At 40.5% G+C, this 14,035-nt stretch overlaps 1 protein-coding gene across 6 annotated transcripts in view; it reads right to left on the reverse strand.

Moving 5' to 3' along the window:
- The window catches only part of LOC103994559 (uncharacterized), a 34,250-nt gene that overhangs the window by 18,511 nt on the left and 1,704 nt on the right, over positions 1–14,035 (reverse strand). The window lies entirely within an intron of this gene.

The raw sequence follows: 14,035 nt of genomic DNA on the forward strand, positions 1-14,035 counted from the left end.
AAACTTGCATGTATTTAAAGTATCAAACTACATTGTTCACTACAGCAGGCAGCTACTGTTCTCAACTGACCCAGTGCACACTGATGTGCAACTTTACATGCACAATGTTGTATCTTATGTATGCACAGTACCTCCTAATGCTGTTCGAACAACATCAGTTGTCCAATGAATTCATAAAAACTAATGCACAGACCCACTTTATGTTGGAATGCTCAAATGCTATTTCCACTAAAAGCTTTCCACCCAATCTACAATAAGTAACAAACACTCATTGCATGCATACTAGATTCTTGTAAAACCCAATTCCAAAACGATTACCATTGATGAGTAGAAAACATAACCTCTAGAAATTCCATAGAAAAAAATCCAAAACTCAAGCATAAAAACATCCGAAGAAACAATTCCAAATACTCCAAATTTGATACACCAAAAATGAAGGAAGCACGAGTAACATAGGACGATAGGAGGGTGAAATGAGATTGTCTAATTTGCTACAATCTGCTCATATGGACCTTGCTGATAATATGATATTTTTTTCAGCCAATAATGTTACCTCATAATCTTTAACTCAGCCCACTCAAATATGATAGCTCACCAGCATATTCCCTGCATAAAGTTAAAGTTGTTTCAAGGTGCTTTTCTTCGTGACCAAGGAATGCATTAAAGGAGTTGGTTAGCAGTTGTAAAACTCTTAATTTCGAAATTCCCTATGCATGAAGGGTAATTTCATGCACTAGTACTTATTTTGGTATTTACGGCTTAGAAAGGACTATAAAAACTGATGATATTTTGACAGAAGCTTTCTTGGAGTACTCCCTTAAACTCTGTATCTCTTGGATGCATCCTTGAGTGGTGAGTCTTTTGTTTTCAGTTCTGTATCCTCGTTTATAATCCTTGGGGTGGTGAATTTTCTGTATCCCTTTGTGATTTTAACTTGGTGGTGAGCTATTTTTCGATCTTATTTAAGTTTTACCATGAGTTCGTGTCTTTTCTATTCAAAACACTCATTTTAGCAAATACAACTGTACTGTGACTTTTCTTCAAGAATTCGTTCCTTATCTACTATGACTTTTCTATCCGAAATACTCATTCCAACAAATACAGCTCTACTATCGGTTTTCTGTCAAAATCTATTCTGGTTTAACCCCCATTCTGCATCACCCCCGGTATCTGTTTGGTATCAGAGCTAAAGGTTAGAGATCATGACAAGGCAAAATGGAAAAGATATAGTTGATGAAGGTAGTTGTCATGAATATGATGCTGAGTCATTGAGGCTGCAGCTACGAAGATTGTTGCGTAGTCTACAAGAAAAAAATGAAATAATCGAAGGACTTCAAAGTAGACACAACCAACATGAAAATGATGTCCATGAATTTACTTCTGATGATGATACACCTCCTCATCCAAGGGAGTCGAGAAGATTTCGGGCAAGACATAGAGTCCAAGACGAGTTATCACGAACTTAGCTGATTTTGCCTAAGTCGTGCGGCACCCTTGCGTGTTCGTCCACAAAGGTCAGCCTCCCCGAAACCTCTTATGGTCCCTTAGGACCTACAAAAGATAAAACGGGTTAGAGAAAGTACCTCACTCGGAATCCACAAGCAAACATTCCAGGAAACACTTCATAGACAATGCAAATTACAAACAGACTTACAAGCTCTGAATAGTTGCACAACAAAGGGTCAAAATGGTCCACTATAGACCGAAAATCTCTCACAAGTGTCCACATGACACAACCTTTATTTATAAGCTTAAAGCGACCACCAAACCCAACTAAAATGGGACTATTAAGCCTTCGGTCGTCCCTCTACATGCTGTGCAAAGCATGAACATACCAAAAGACACGGACATACATAGGCATATTACATCAAACATCCTGTTTAGAAGTTTGTCCGTGACATTCTCCCCCACTAATTCCTTCGACGTCCTCATCGAAGCCTTTGTCGACACTGCAATTCCTCGCCTTTACTGAGTCTTCAATCTTCTTCTCCAATTCCTCGCTGCTGTTGTTGAGTAGTCGAACTTTTGATCTGTCATACTGCTTCAATTCGCCAATAACTCTGACTCTAGTGTAGGGTTGGCTGAGTTGTGTTGATCCTTGTTGGTTCCTACGAATCCTTCAGATGAAGGAAAAGACCATCCTTACTTTACGCCAGTCTCTCAAATGATTCATGCTGCTTGAACTGGATGGATGCTTGTTGAAGTTTTGACGAGCATCGTCTCGCAAACTTTTGAAGTTTTTGGGTCTTTCCTCCATAAAATTTGTCAATCGACTCTTCTTTCACTTAGTTGTCCCTTCCAAGTAGGTTCGCATCACTTCCGCTTTCGATTAGCATTTCGTTGGGAAATGAAGCGGACAATCTACTCTCAGTAGCACTAATCACCGTTGGTGAGGATTTGACAACTATTGTCTTCCATTATCTTCGAAGGGTCTTTGAACCTGTGCAAAGCTCCTCTACTGGATAGATAAGAGAATTGGGGTACTCGATTTCGCCCATTCTCTTAAGAGTTGAGAAGGCAAAGGTTACTTGACTTCGCCCACCTCCTTAAGGTTGTACTCCATGCATCGAGCTGGTTACTGGCCTTCGCCTACTCTTTGCTCATACTTCTGAAGCACTCGAAGTGTTTGCATTCCTTGCATTGAGTTAGCTACTATGATTCACCTTCTCAATGCCATCGAACTTCTAGAATGCAGGAAGTTTTCACCCCAACTTGGAGTAATTCTCTAATAGATTTGGTCGCCTCTGGGATTGTACCGTCTTCTCCATCAACCCTGCCGCCTACTCCACTGAGTAGCAAAGGTACAGCACCGCGTACTGCCAACTTCGTTCTTTGGTCGTGCACTCTTGCATGACCTGAAGTCCTTCACTTTCTGTTATCTTGATGAGAAGCTAGTTAACACCGGTCATACGAAGTTCCTTGGCCTCTGCCCTTCAGCCTTGTCTCGGTACTTGGAGTTTACCTCTGCATGCTCCACCTCCTCAGCCCCTTTCACGACCAAGCGCTCTCCCTCCATGAGAGCAAGGGATCAATGACTTTCACGAAAGTCCCGCCTCTGCGGTACCATAGCACTGCCATGCCCATGGCCCTACTATCCGTCGCCTCGCATCTGCATCCCTTTTCTTCACGATCAGTAGATATGTCTCTGTGGCACTCCTCCGAGTCCACCTCCATTCTAACTGATGCTTAATTTTGGATAGCTAAGTCCCTTTGGACTCATCGTCGCTTCCTCGCCCCTTTCGACCCCCTGCTTCAACACCTCTGTGTTCTCCAAGCAACTCCCTTTGGTCGATGGAAAGACAGACTGTAATTCTCATGCATGGCCTCTGCCATCACGTTGTAGGGTTTGCACCGATTCTGTTCTCCTTAGCTTCCTTGGTAGCAATGTTCGCTTACTCGACCTTGTCCTCTGACTTGCCGGGCTCCCTTAAGCGAATATGGGCTCTGGAGCAGTCCAGCTCTCCAACTGCTTCGATCATACCTCTGCATGATCAAGTCCCTCCCATGGGACTCACTAGTACTTGCATTCGAACTTTTCCCTTGGTGGAACACAGCCCTCATATGCTGATGACCAAGGCTTTCATCCGATGCAAAATTCGATGCACGCACGGAAGACCCGCCTCTGCGGTACCATGGCACTCCTTGAATCCATACCCCTTCTTGTCGTCGTGTTGTTTACCGAAGTGGAGCTTCCAGTAGCTCCCGATCATACCTCTGTATGATCTAGTCCCTCACAGGACTATGTCGTGTGTATCGCATTACCACGAACTGTTCCACCACGATCCGCTGCACCATGTCGCCTCCTGGTGACATCTTCATTGCATTCTGATCCTTGTGGGATGAACTCGAATTGTGATCCCTTCATGTGTGGCCTCTGCCAATATATTGTAGGGTCTCTTCCACCTTCGATTTTGTTCGCTCCTTTGGCAATCGATCTTCATCCGCCCACTCTTGGGTCACACCTAGATGAAGCACCGCTCTAGGACAGTCCTTCGCCTAGTAACTCCCGAAGTCCATCGATTTCACTGAAAGTGGTGCACCATTGTCTGGATCCTAGGCCTCTGCCCCTACCAGCACAATCTCCGCTGTGCACCGCTTCCTTCATGGCAACTTGAATGGCAACACTATGGCATATTCTTCAAGAGTACCCGCCTCCGCGTCCTCTTGCCCCGTGCCAAGGCCTTCTGAACCCAATTTCGCCTCCGCAAGTTGAGTCGCCTTAGTTCTCCATCAAATGCTTATCCGAGATAAGGTGCATGTGCCCAGAAGCTCCCTTCGTCTTTGACACCATGCAAGATGAGTCTGCTCCGTCAGAATGAAGGACCCATAGAACAACATGATCCTACTCTTGCCTCTGCAAGAGTTAATGTCCTTAACCTCTGTCAAAGGAAAGCTCTATGCCTCCACTCCATGTTTCATCTTCTATGCTGGCTCCTTTCATGCAGCTTGGGTACTTCACCAAGTTACACCCAAGTTGCTCCCTCCTCGTTTTGCATTGAGTTGATGGTGGTCCTCGCGCCCACCATTCCACGGGTCAGCCCTCCCTTGAGTCTGATCTCCATATCGACTCCAAGTCTGCCTTTATTTGTGTTGCTTTGGTTTGCTCCCCCTACTTGATCTCGCAATGCATCCACCAATGCATTCTCTCAAGCGAGATCATGTGACGACTCCTCGCCGCTCGCTCAGTCCATTGAGCTTCGTAGAGTTGTTTTTTAGGTACTCCACCTCAAAATGTGCGATCTGTTGCACATGATTCTCCCTCTGGAGAATCGAGACCTATCCCTCCTGGATATATGTCCCGTTGGAGCAACATCTCTCTACGCTTCTTTCTCTCTGAAAGTTTCGGAGACCGCCATCCCCTTGGACTACTCCGATTTGCTGAACAAACAATGTATTATTCTGCCTCCTGCAAACGCACTTGCTAGATTGCGACTCCACGTTAATACAGCCCCAGCTGCACCACTCAAGGCCTAGCAACATGTTGAACTCCCTGCACACATCAGCCTCCTACGAACGTATCCTTCTCATGTCAAAGAGAAAGTTCCAATGCTCCATGGCGCCGAGTTTCGATCGCCTTGGAATGACCGCGATCATTCCATCGTCCGCATACAAGCCCATGCATGAGTACCGAATTCTTCGAGTTAGCAATTCCCCTCACCTCTGTGAGCTTTGCACAACTCTTTCAGTCGCTAAGCAACTCATTCAGCCTTGCATGGTCTCATCCTTTACCAAGCGTCTCGCTTGCCTTGAGCATCATCAAGTATAATTGTCAACGTTGAGCCGTAGCTCAAACTCAGCCATCCCAACCTTTGTGCGCTCCGCATTCTTCCAAGCTTGCTTGTTCTCGTGGTGCCTCTTGCGCGAAGGGTTGGCCATTCCTCTGAATGTCAATCTCAAATGCTCGCTCCTCCGAGCGACTCCTTTTCCCTACATCTACATGCCCGTTTTCTCCCAAACGGTCCAGCGTGTGCTGACTACCCTCAACGTAGCCCCGCTAGGTCCCCCATGTTTGCATGCCAAGTGTTTCTATGAGTGCTTGTCCCGCTCTGATACCATCAGTCACGAACTTAGCTGATTTTGCCTAAGTCGTGCGGCACCCTTGCGTGTCCGTCCGCAAAGGTTAGCCTCCCCGAAACCCCCCATAGTTCCTTAGGACCTACAAAAGATAAAACGGGTTAGAGAAAGTACCTCACTCGGGATCCACATGCAAACATTCTCGGAAACACTTCATAGACAATGCAAATTACAAATAGATTTTACAAGCTCTGAATAGTTGCACAACAAATGGTCAAAATGGTCCACTACAGACCGAAAATCTCTCACAAGTGTCCACATGACACAACATTTATTTACAAGCCTAAAGCGGCAACCAAACCCAACTAAAATGGGACTATTAAGCCTTCGATCGTCCCTATACATGCTGTGCAAAGCATGAACATACCAAAAGACACGGACATACATAAGAATTACATCAAACATCCTGTTTAGAAGTTTGTCCGTGATAGAGTGGCAGAACAAATAGAACTCAAGATTGGATATTCTAGAGTTTGAAGGTAAAATTAATGTTGATGACTTCATTGATTGGCTTAATATAGTGGAAAGAATTTTCGATTTTCATGAACCACCAGAACAAAAGAAGGTAAAACTTGTGGCACTTAAACTTAGACGGAATGCATCTTTTTGATGAGAAAATATGAAGAAACAAAAAGAACGTGAGGGGAAGAGTAAGATCGTGACAAGGGAAAAAATGAAAAGGGAGTTGAAAAGAAAATATTTACCAGACAATTATCAACAAGAGATATTTCTCAAAATCCATAGTTTTAAGCAAAAAGATCTTAGTATGGAAGAGTATATAGACGGAATGCATCTTTTTGGTGAGAAAATCTGAAGAAACAAAAAGAACGTGAGGGGAAGAGTAAGATCGTGACAAGGGAAAAAATGAAAAGGGAGTTAAAAAGAAAATATTTACCAAACAATTATCGACAAGAGATATTTCTCAAAATCCATGGTTTTAAGCAAAAAGATCTTAGTATGGAAGAGTATATAGCAGAATTCAATAATCTACTGTTAAAAGGAGAGCTTGTGGAACTAGAAGAGCAAACCATTGAAAGATTCTTAGGAGGTCTGAAGTATGAGATTGCTAAAGTTATTCAACTGTAGCCATATTGGTCTTTAAATGATATGAGCAAGCTGGTATTAAAAGTTGAAAAGCAACAGAAGTTTGAAAAGAGTTCTCGGTACGGTTTAAAAGAAGGCTATACCAAGGTTCGCAATACCGTATCGTACCGGTATTTCGACCTGGGCTCGGTACCGGTACAGTACAGTGTACCAAGCACTGTAGCACTGCTATAGTGCACTGTACTGCTACAGTGCTCGGTACACCTGCAGGCTTGCAGTTGCAGTTGCAGACTTCTACAGTGCAGACTTGCAGTGCACTGTAGCACTGCTACAGTGCGGACCAGTATTGGGCGGTCCGCGTACCGCTGGCCTGTCGGACCGGTACGTACAGCCCGTACCGGGCGATACGATTCGGTACGGCAGACACTGGGCTATACAAAAGGAGGAAGTTCCAAGCCTACTGTCCAAAGCAAAGTGATATCGAAGGTGTAAGAAAAGGGTGAAGAATCTGCTGGCAACAAAAAAACACCTAATTCTTCTACCCCAAGTGGCCGAAAATGCTTCAAATGTCATGGTTTTGGACATATTGCTTCAGATTGTCCAAATAGGAGGATTGTAACTTTAGTTAAAAATCATAGTGATGGAGGAGTAGATGAAGCTGACAACAAAACAAAATATGATGAAGATGAGGAAGAGGTTACTTATGCAGATCATAGTTTGTCTATTGTATTGCAACATAGCTTACAAGTGTCTTATGTGACTGAGGATGAAAGTTGGGTGAGAAAAACGTGTTTCACACTAAATGCACTTCTCTTGGCAATGTGTGCTTAGTGATCATCGACAGCGACAACTTTGAAAACGAGGTATCTTTGGAGAAGTACAGAAGCTAAAGTTGGACACAATCCCTCGTCCACATCCATACCAATTATGTTGGTTGCAAAAAGGAAATGACATAAGGTAACTAAAAGATGTTTAGTTTTATTTTCTATTGGCAAGTATTATAAAGACGAAGTATGGTGTGATATTACTCCTATGGACGCTTGTCATTTGCTAGTGGGAAGACCTTGGCATTACAATAAAAGGGTGTTGTATGATGGCTACAAACATACTTATTCTTTTAAGGTGAATGACAAGAAGATTATCTTAGCTCCATTACAACCTTCCGAAATCAATGCACCAAAGAAGGAAGTTAGCGCTTTTATGTACTATAGTGAATGCAAAGGTGAATTAGACAAGGGTGGTCATGTTATAGCTCTAGTAGTAGTAAAGGAAAATGAACAACATAAAGAGACACCAGCAATTATGAAACAAACCCTGGAAGAGTTTAAAGATGTTATACCGAAAGAGATTCCATATAGCCTTCCACCTTTGAGAGACATCCAGCATCATATTGATCTTATTTCGAGGGCTATTCTACCTAACAAGGCAGCCTACAGAATGAGTCCCAAGAAGCATTGAGAACTTCAAAGACAAGTGGACGAGTTGATGGAAAAAGGATTGATTCGGGAGAGCATGAGTCCTTGTGCAGTCTCAGCCTTGTTAGTGCTTAAGAAGGATGGTTCTTGGAGAATGTGTGTGGACAGTCGCACCATCAACAAAATCACAATGAACTATCGTTTTCCTATTCCAAGGTTAGATGATTTACTTGATCAATTGTGTAGTGCTTATATTTTCTCTAAAATTGATTTGAGGAGTGGCTATCGCCAAATAAGAATGAGGCCCAGAGATGAGTGGAAAACAGCATTTGAAACTATAAAAGGCTTATATGAATGGTTGGTTATGCCATTTGTGCTATCTAATACTCCTAGCACTTTCATGAGATTTATGAATCACATACTTAAGCCATGCATTGGAATATTTGTTGTAGTTTACTTTGACGATATATTGGAGTACAGCAAGAGCGAAGAGGAGCATATGAATCATCTAAAAGAGATCTTTCTTATTTTGAGGTAGCAAAAGCTTTATGCTAATCTAAAGAAGTGTGATTTCTTTACTTCTAGTGTTGTGTTTTTGGAGTATGTTGTTTCAAAAGATGAAATTATGATTGGATCAAAGTAAGGTAGAAGCTATTCTCAATTGGCCAACACCTGCTTCATTGCATGATGTGAGGAGTTTCCATGGCTTAACTTCCTTTTACAGAAGATTCATCAAGGGTTTCAGCTCTATTGTCACTCCAATCACTAAATGTTTGAAATGTGATAAATTCAAATGGACTACTGAGGCTAATGATGCTTTTGAACTTTTAAAAAGAAAGGTGACCGAAGCTCCTATCTTAGTTCTACCAAATTTTGACAATGTGTTTGAGGTTGAATGTGATATATCTAATGTGAGAATTGGTGTTGTTTTGAGTCAAGATGGAAAGCCCATTACATTTTTTAGTGAAAAGCTGAATGATACAAGAAAGAAATATTCTACCTATGACAAGGAGTTTTATGTCATTTATCGAGCTTTATCTCATTGGAGTCAATATTTTCTTGTCAAGTCATTTGTCCTATATTCTAATCATGAGGCATTAAAGTTCATTAATCACTAGCACAAGCTAAACAAGAGGCATGCAACTTGGGTGGAGTTTTTGCAATTTTATAACTTTACAATCAAGCATAAATCTGATGTTCAAAATGTAGAATGATTTGAGCAGAAAGCATTCTTTATTATCAACAATGAAAATCAAAGTGGTTGGATTTGAAATATTCAGAGATCTCTATAAGAATGATGTGGATTTCGGCTCAATATGACAGAATTGCAAATCGAGTTCCTTTAAATAATTTTTTATTTTTGATGGTTTTCTTTTTCGAGCTAATGCTTTATGTGTTTCATCTTGTTCTTTAAGACAAGTAATTCTAACTGAAGCTCACAGTGGTATTTTGGGTAGACATTTCGGTAGAGACAAGACTCTAGCTCTTATTTAATCAAACTTCTATTGGCCTAAGATGTTTAGAGATGTAGAGAGACATGTAAAGCAATGCCGAGTGTGCCATTTGGCAAAAACAAGAAGTCAAAATTCTGGATTGTACACTTCATTGCTTGTGCTAAATGCTTCATTGGAGGATGTGAGTCTTGATTTCGTTTTGGGACTGCCAAGAACTCAAAGGAACAAGGATTCTATCATGGTTGTTGTTGACAAATTTTCAAAAATGTCTCACTTTGTTCCCTGCAATAAATTGAATGATGCATCTCATATTGCTGATTTATATTTTAAGAAGATTGTTAAATTGCATGGTATTCCAAGAACTATGGTGTCTGATCGAGATTCAAAATTTCTTAGTCATTTTTGGAGAACTCTTTGGAAAAAGCTGGGTACTTCTTTGAATTTCAATAGCTCGCATAATCCATAAACCGATGGGCAAACTGAGGTAACGAACAAAAGCTTAGGAAATTTGCTAAGAAGCTATGTTGACAAGAATATTAAGCAATGGGATCTCATTCTTCCATAAATTGAGTTTGCCTACAATCGTTCTATGCATCATAGTATTAATAAGAGTCCTTTTAAAGTTGTTTATGGTGCTAATCCTATTGGTCCTTTGGACTCCGTCCCTCATTCGACAACTAAGCAATTTAGTGGAGATGCTGATGAAAGAGTAAAGCAGATAAAGAAGCTACATGAGGGTATTAAAGCAAATATAGAAAAGTAAAATGAGAGGTATATGGAAGTTGCCAACAAACACAAAAAACATATGGAGTTTAATGTTGGTGATTTGATCTGGATTCATCTAAGGAAGGAGAGGTTTCCACCGGGCAGATTTGGAAAATTGAAACCAAAGGCTGATTGTCCATTTAAAGTGCTTAAGAGAATTGGCAAAAACGCTTATAAAATCAAGCTACTTGAAGATTACGGAGTGTCCCCAACATTTAATGTTGTTGATTTAAGTCCCTTTCACATTATGTTGACGAAACAAACAAGGACTTGAGGACAAGTCTTTTTCAACTAGGGGAGATTGACATAAGATTGTCTAATTTGCTACAATCTGCTCATATGGACCTTGCTGATGAAATAATATTTTTTTCAGCCAACAATGTTGCCTCATAATCTTCAACTCAGCCCACTCAAATATGAGTGGCTCACCAGCATATTCCCTGTACAAAGTTAAAACTGTTTCAAGGTGCTTTTCTTCATGACTAAGGAATGCATTAAAGGAATTTGTTAACAGTTGTAAAACACTTAATTTCGAAATTCCCTATACATGAAGGGTTGTTTCATGCACTAGTACTTATTTTGGTGTTTACGGCTTAGAAAAGACTATAGAAACTGATGATATTTTGGCAAAAGCTCTCTTGGAGTACTCCCTTAAACTCTGTATTTCTTGGATGCGTCCTTGAGTGGCTTTTGTTTTCAGTTCTGTATCCTCGTTTATAATCCTTGGGGTGATGAACTTTCTGTATCCCTTTGTGATTTTAACTTGATAGTGAACTATTTTTCGATCTTATTTAAGTTTTATCGTGAGTTCGTGTGTTTTCTACTCAAAACATTCATTTTAGCAAATACAACTGTACTGTGACTTTTCTTTAAGAATTTGTTCCTTGTCTACTGTGACTTTTCTATCCGAAATACTCATTCTAGCAACTACAGTTCTAATATCGGTTTTCTGTCAAAATCTATTCTACTTTACCCCCTCATTCTGCATTACCCCCGGTATCAGAGGGCAGCGGTGTACAAAGAAGAGGGAAAGAGGGAAGAGGGAAGAACAACTGGGGAAGAGGGGGGAAGGCGAGGGGCTGCAATGAACGTAGGAGGGTTGCGACGGAGCGATGCGCTGAACGTAGGAGGGCTGCGGTGAACGGGGCAAAGGTAGGAGGGAGGAGGGAAAAAGAGAAAGAGATAGATATACCTAAAGGGAGAGAAAGAAGCCATCGCCACTACCATCAGAGGAAGACCCGCCACTGTTACTGTTGTTCACTGATGGGAGGAACTCTGCCGCCATGAGGAACGAAGTGGGGAAAGGACTTCAGCGTTAGGGCACTTGCGGGTGGCGGTTTCTGCAACAGATACATGGTTCAATCGAACCAAATGAGTGTTTTGGTTCGACTCAGGCTCGACGTGGCCTAAGTTGAACCAGGTGAGCACTCGGCCCACTCAACACCTGGGCCCAGGCGAGCACTCAGCTTGCTACGTGCTTGGGCTATGCTTGAGTCAAGTCGCCCACCCAGCCCAATAGGCGAGCGCCCAAGCTTCGCCTCACTTGGGCACCCAGTGACTTCATTGTTAGAAAATGCCTAAAAGAGCAAAGCTTCAACATGCGTGCACAAGAAAAATAAAGAAGACTGACTGACTCAGTTCAAGCATGAACTTCCAGCATGACCACCAAACTAATTCCATGTAAGACTTAAACAAAAATAAATAAAAAACTTTAATTAACTTATAAACATTTAATGATCTGCTCAACATTAATAATTCGGTGCAAAAAGATACAAAGGCCTAATTGGTTCCATTAGAGACATCATGTCTCGAAGTAATGTGCACATATTTTGGAGAAAAATCAGCCTAGTTCAACAAATCTCAATTGATCTTGCTGATGAAACCAAGGGAGCAAAAAAAAAAAAAACATCAAGTTATCATAATGCAGGAAACTATACCCTCAGCAATCAATAAGTCTCAAAGCCCACCAAGTGTGAAGAAGTTTTCCCCCTCATCTGTTTCTATTACTAATCAAGTATCCTCAAATATAAGAAATTAAATAAATGATATGTTAGAATTTGTGATTTGCCAATAATATGTGCATATTGTTTATAACATATCCTATTATCATCTATCAGATATAATCATGCACCACAAATAAACTTCTTATAACTCTTTATCATAGACATTTTCTTGTTTTATGGGTACATACATTTTCCTTGTCTTTCCTTGTTTCTCTATTTCTGAGTTTTAGTTCTCTGGTCCTTATTTATTTCATTTTTCCTGCTAAATTCCATTTCAGTAACCTAATCTAACCAATCCAGAATAACCCGAACTGCAGATCCAGTCAAACCAATCAAATACTTGAACAAATCCTGGTTTTCACAATCTTGCTGACAAATGAGAACAAGGTCAAGATGATTTAGAAGATAATCATTATGGAAATCTGCTTAAAGAAATACCCATATATCAATATTTTGCTAAATTCAGTGAAGAGCATTCAAAGAGTTCACAGTTTATAATTCAAGAGAGATATAATATTGTCAACATTTGAAGGATTAATGATTTAACCACAGTCCAAAAAGATCTCAATGCAAAGCATGTAACAAAATACCAAAAATTAGATAAGGGATGTACCAAAGATTGCTAGAAATGTCTTTCAAAATTTAAACAAAAATCAATTCCACAGGCTTCCGCAGCTCTATGTATGACTTGAAACAATATAGTTATTGACTCATGTTCCGAGTTTAACCTATAATCTCTCAAAGACCAACCAACTATCTATAATAATATCAATAACATCAGGTATCTCCTTTAGAAGCATATCATTCTTGTAAAATGCTTGGTATTCTTTAATCCTTGCCAAACTTAGTATCCTTTCCAAGGTCATTCAAAGTCCATTATTTCCTTTTAAGCCCCAAATGCATTTCCCAAATGTCGATCATTGGTTTTGCAAGTCATCCCCCCATGATAGTCATACGTCATTGAAACAAAGTGGCCCACAAGCAAACAATATACTTAAGCTCACATAATATGTCATTTTCTTACAACCAGTAGATGGAACACCCTAGTTCATATATTAAGATAAAAATTGGATGATTAAAATGGTTCACGCTAAAGTTCAATGAATTAAGAGAAAACAGGGCATGTGCTTTCACAGCTTGAGTTCAATACCACATAGGTCTTGCCCAAAAAAAAAACCAAGAATAATGCTCATTGGGAGTCAAATGTTTCACCACTTAAATTAAATGAAAAAAATAAAATAAAGCACTCACTATCATAACTCATGTCCAATATTACTTGTCTTGCACACAACAGAAAATACTACAGATGCTTCTTAGGAGTGAATAAGGTCTTGTATATCTACTTCAGATCTGATTTCCCATGAAAGTCAAATGAAGAGTCTCAAAATCCACCACGAAAATCAGGGCCATTCCACCATTAAGATTGGTCTTGACTACTGAAGGACCATGTCTAATCGAAGCTCTTTCCAAGTTGGATCAAAATTAAAATGTTTAGCTTTCAAGAACTTGGAAGCAATAAATCTGGCTATTTGTAACTGAAGAAAACAAGGTAGCTATTTTATAGCCACTAAGGTACCTTTGTAAAAACAGAATGAAAGTTCCAGCAGCTGCCACAATTGTCAGACCTCATGTGAAGATAGTTAAGCTTAAACAAAATAAAATTCAGAGTTAGTTTGGCTATTTTAACTTTCCATGCTTGACAAGTCTTCAGTTACAACAGGAACTGCCATAATCCAAAATTTTCCTGAACAATTAAACCCAACTATTTCAACAATCCATG

This window comes from Musa acuminata, chromosome BXJ2-8 (assembly GCF_036884655.1).
Source record: "Musa acuminata AAA Group cultivar baxijiao chromosome BXJ2-8, Cavendish_Baxijiao_AAA, whole genome shotgun sequence".
NCBI lineage: Eukaryota > Viridiplantae > Streptophyta > Magnoliopsida > Zingiberales > Musaceae > Musa > Musa acuminata.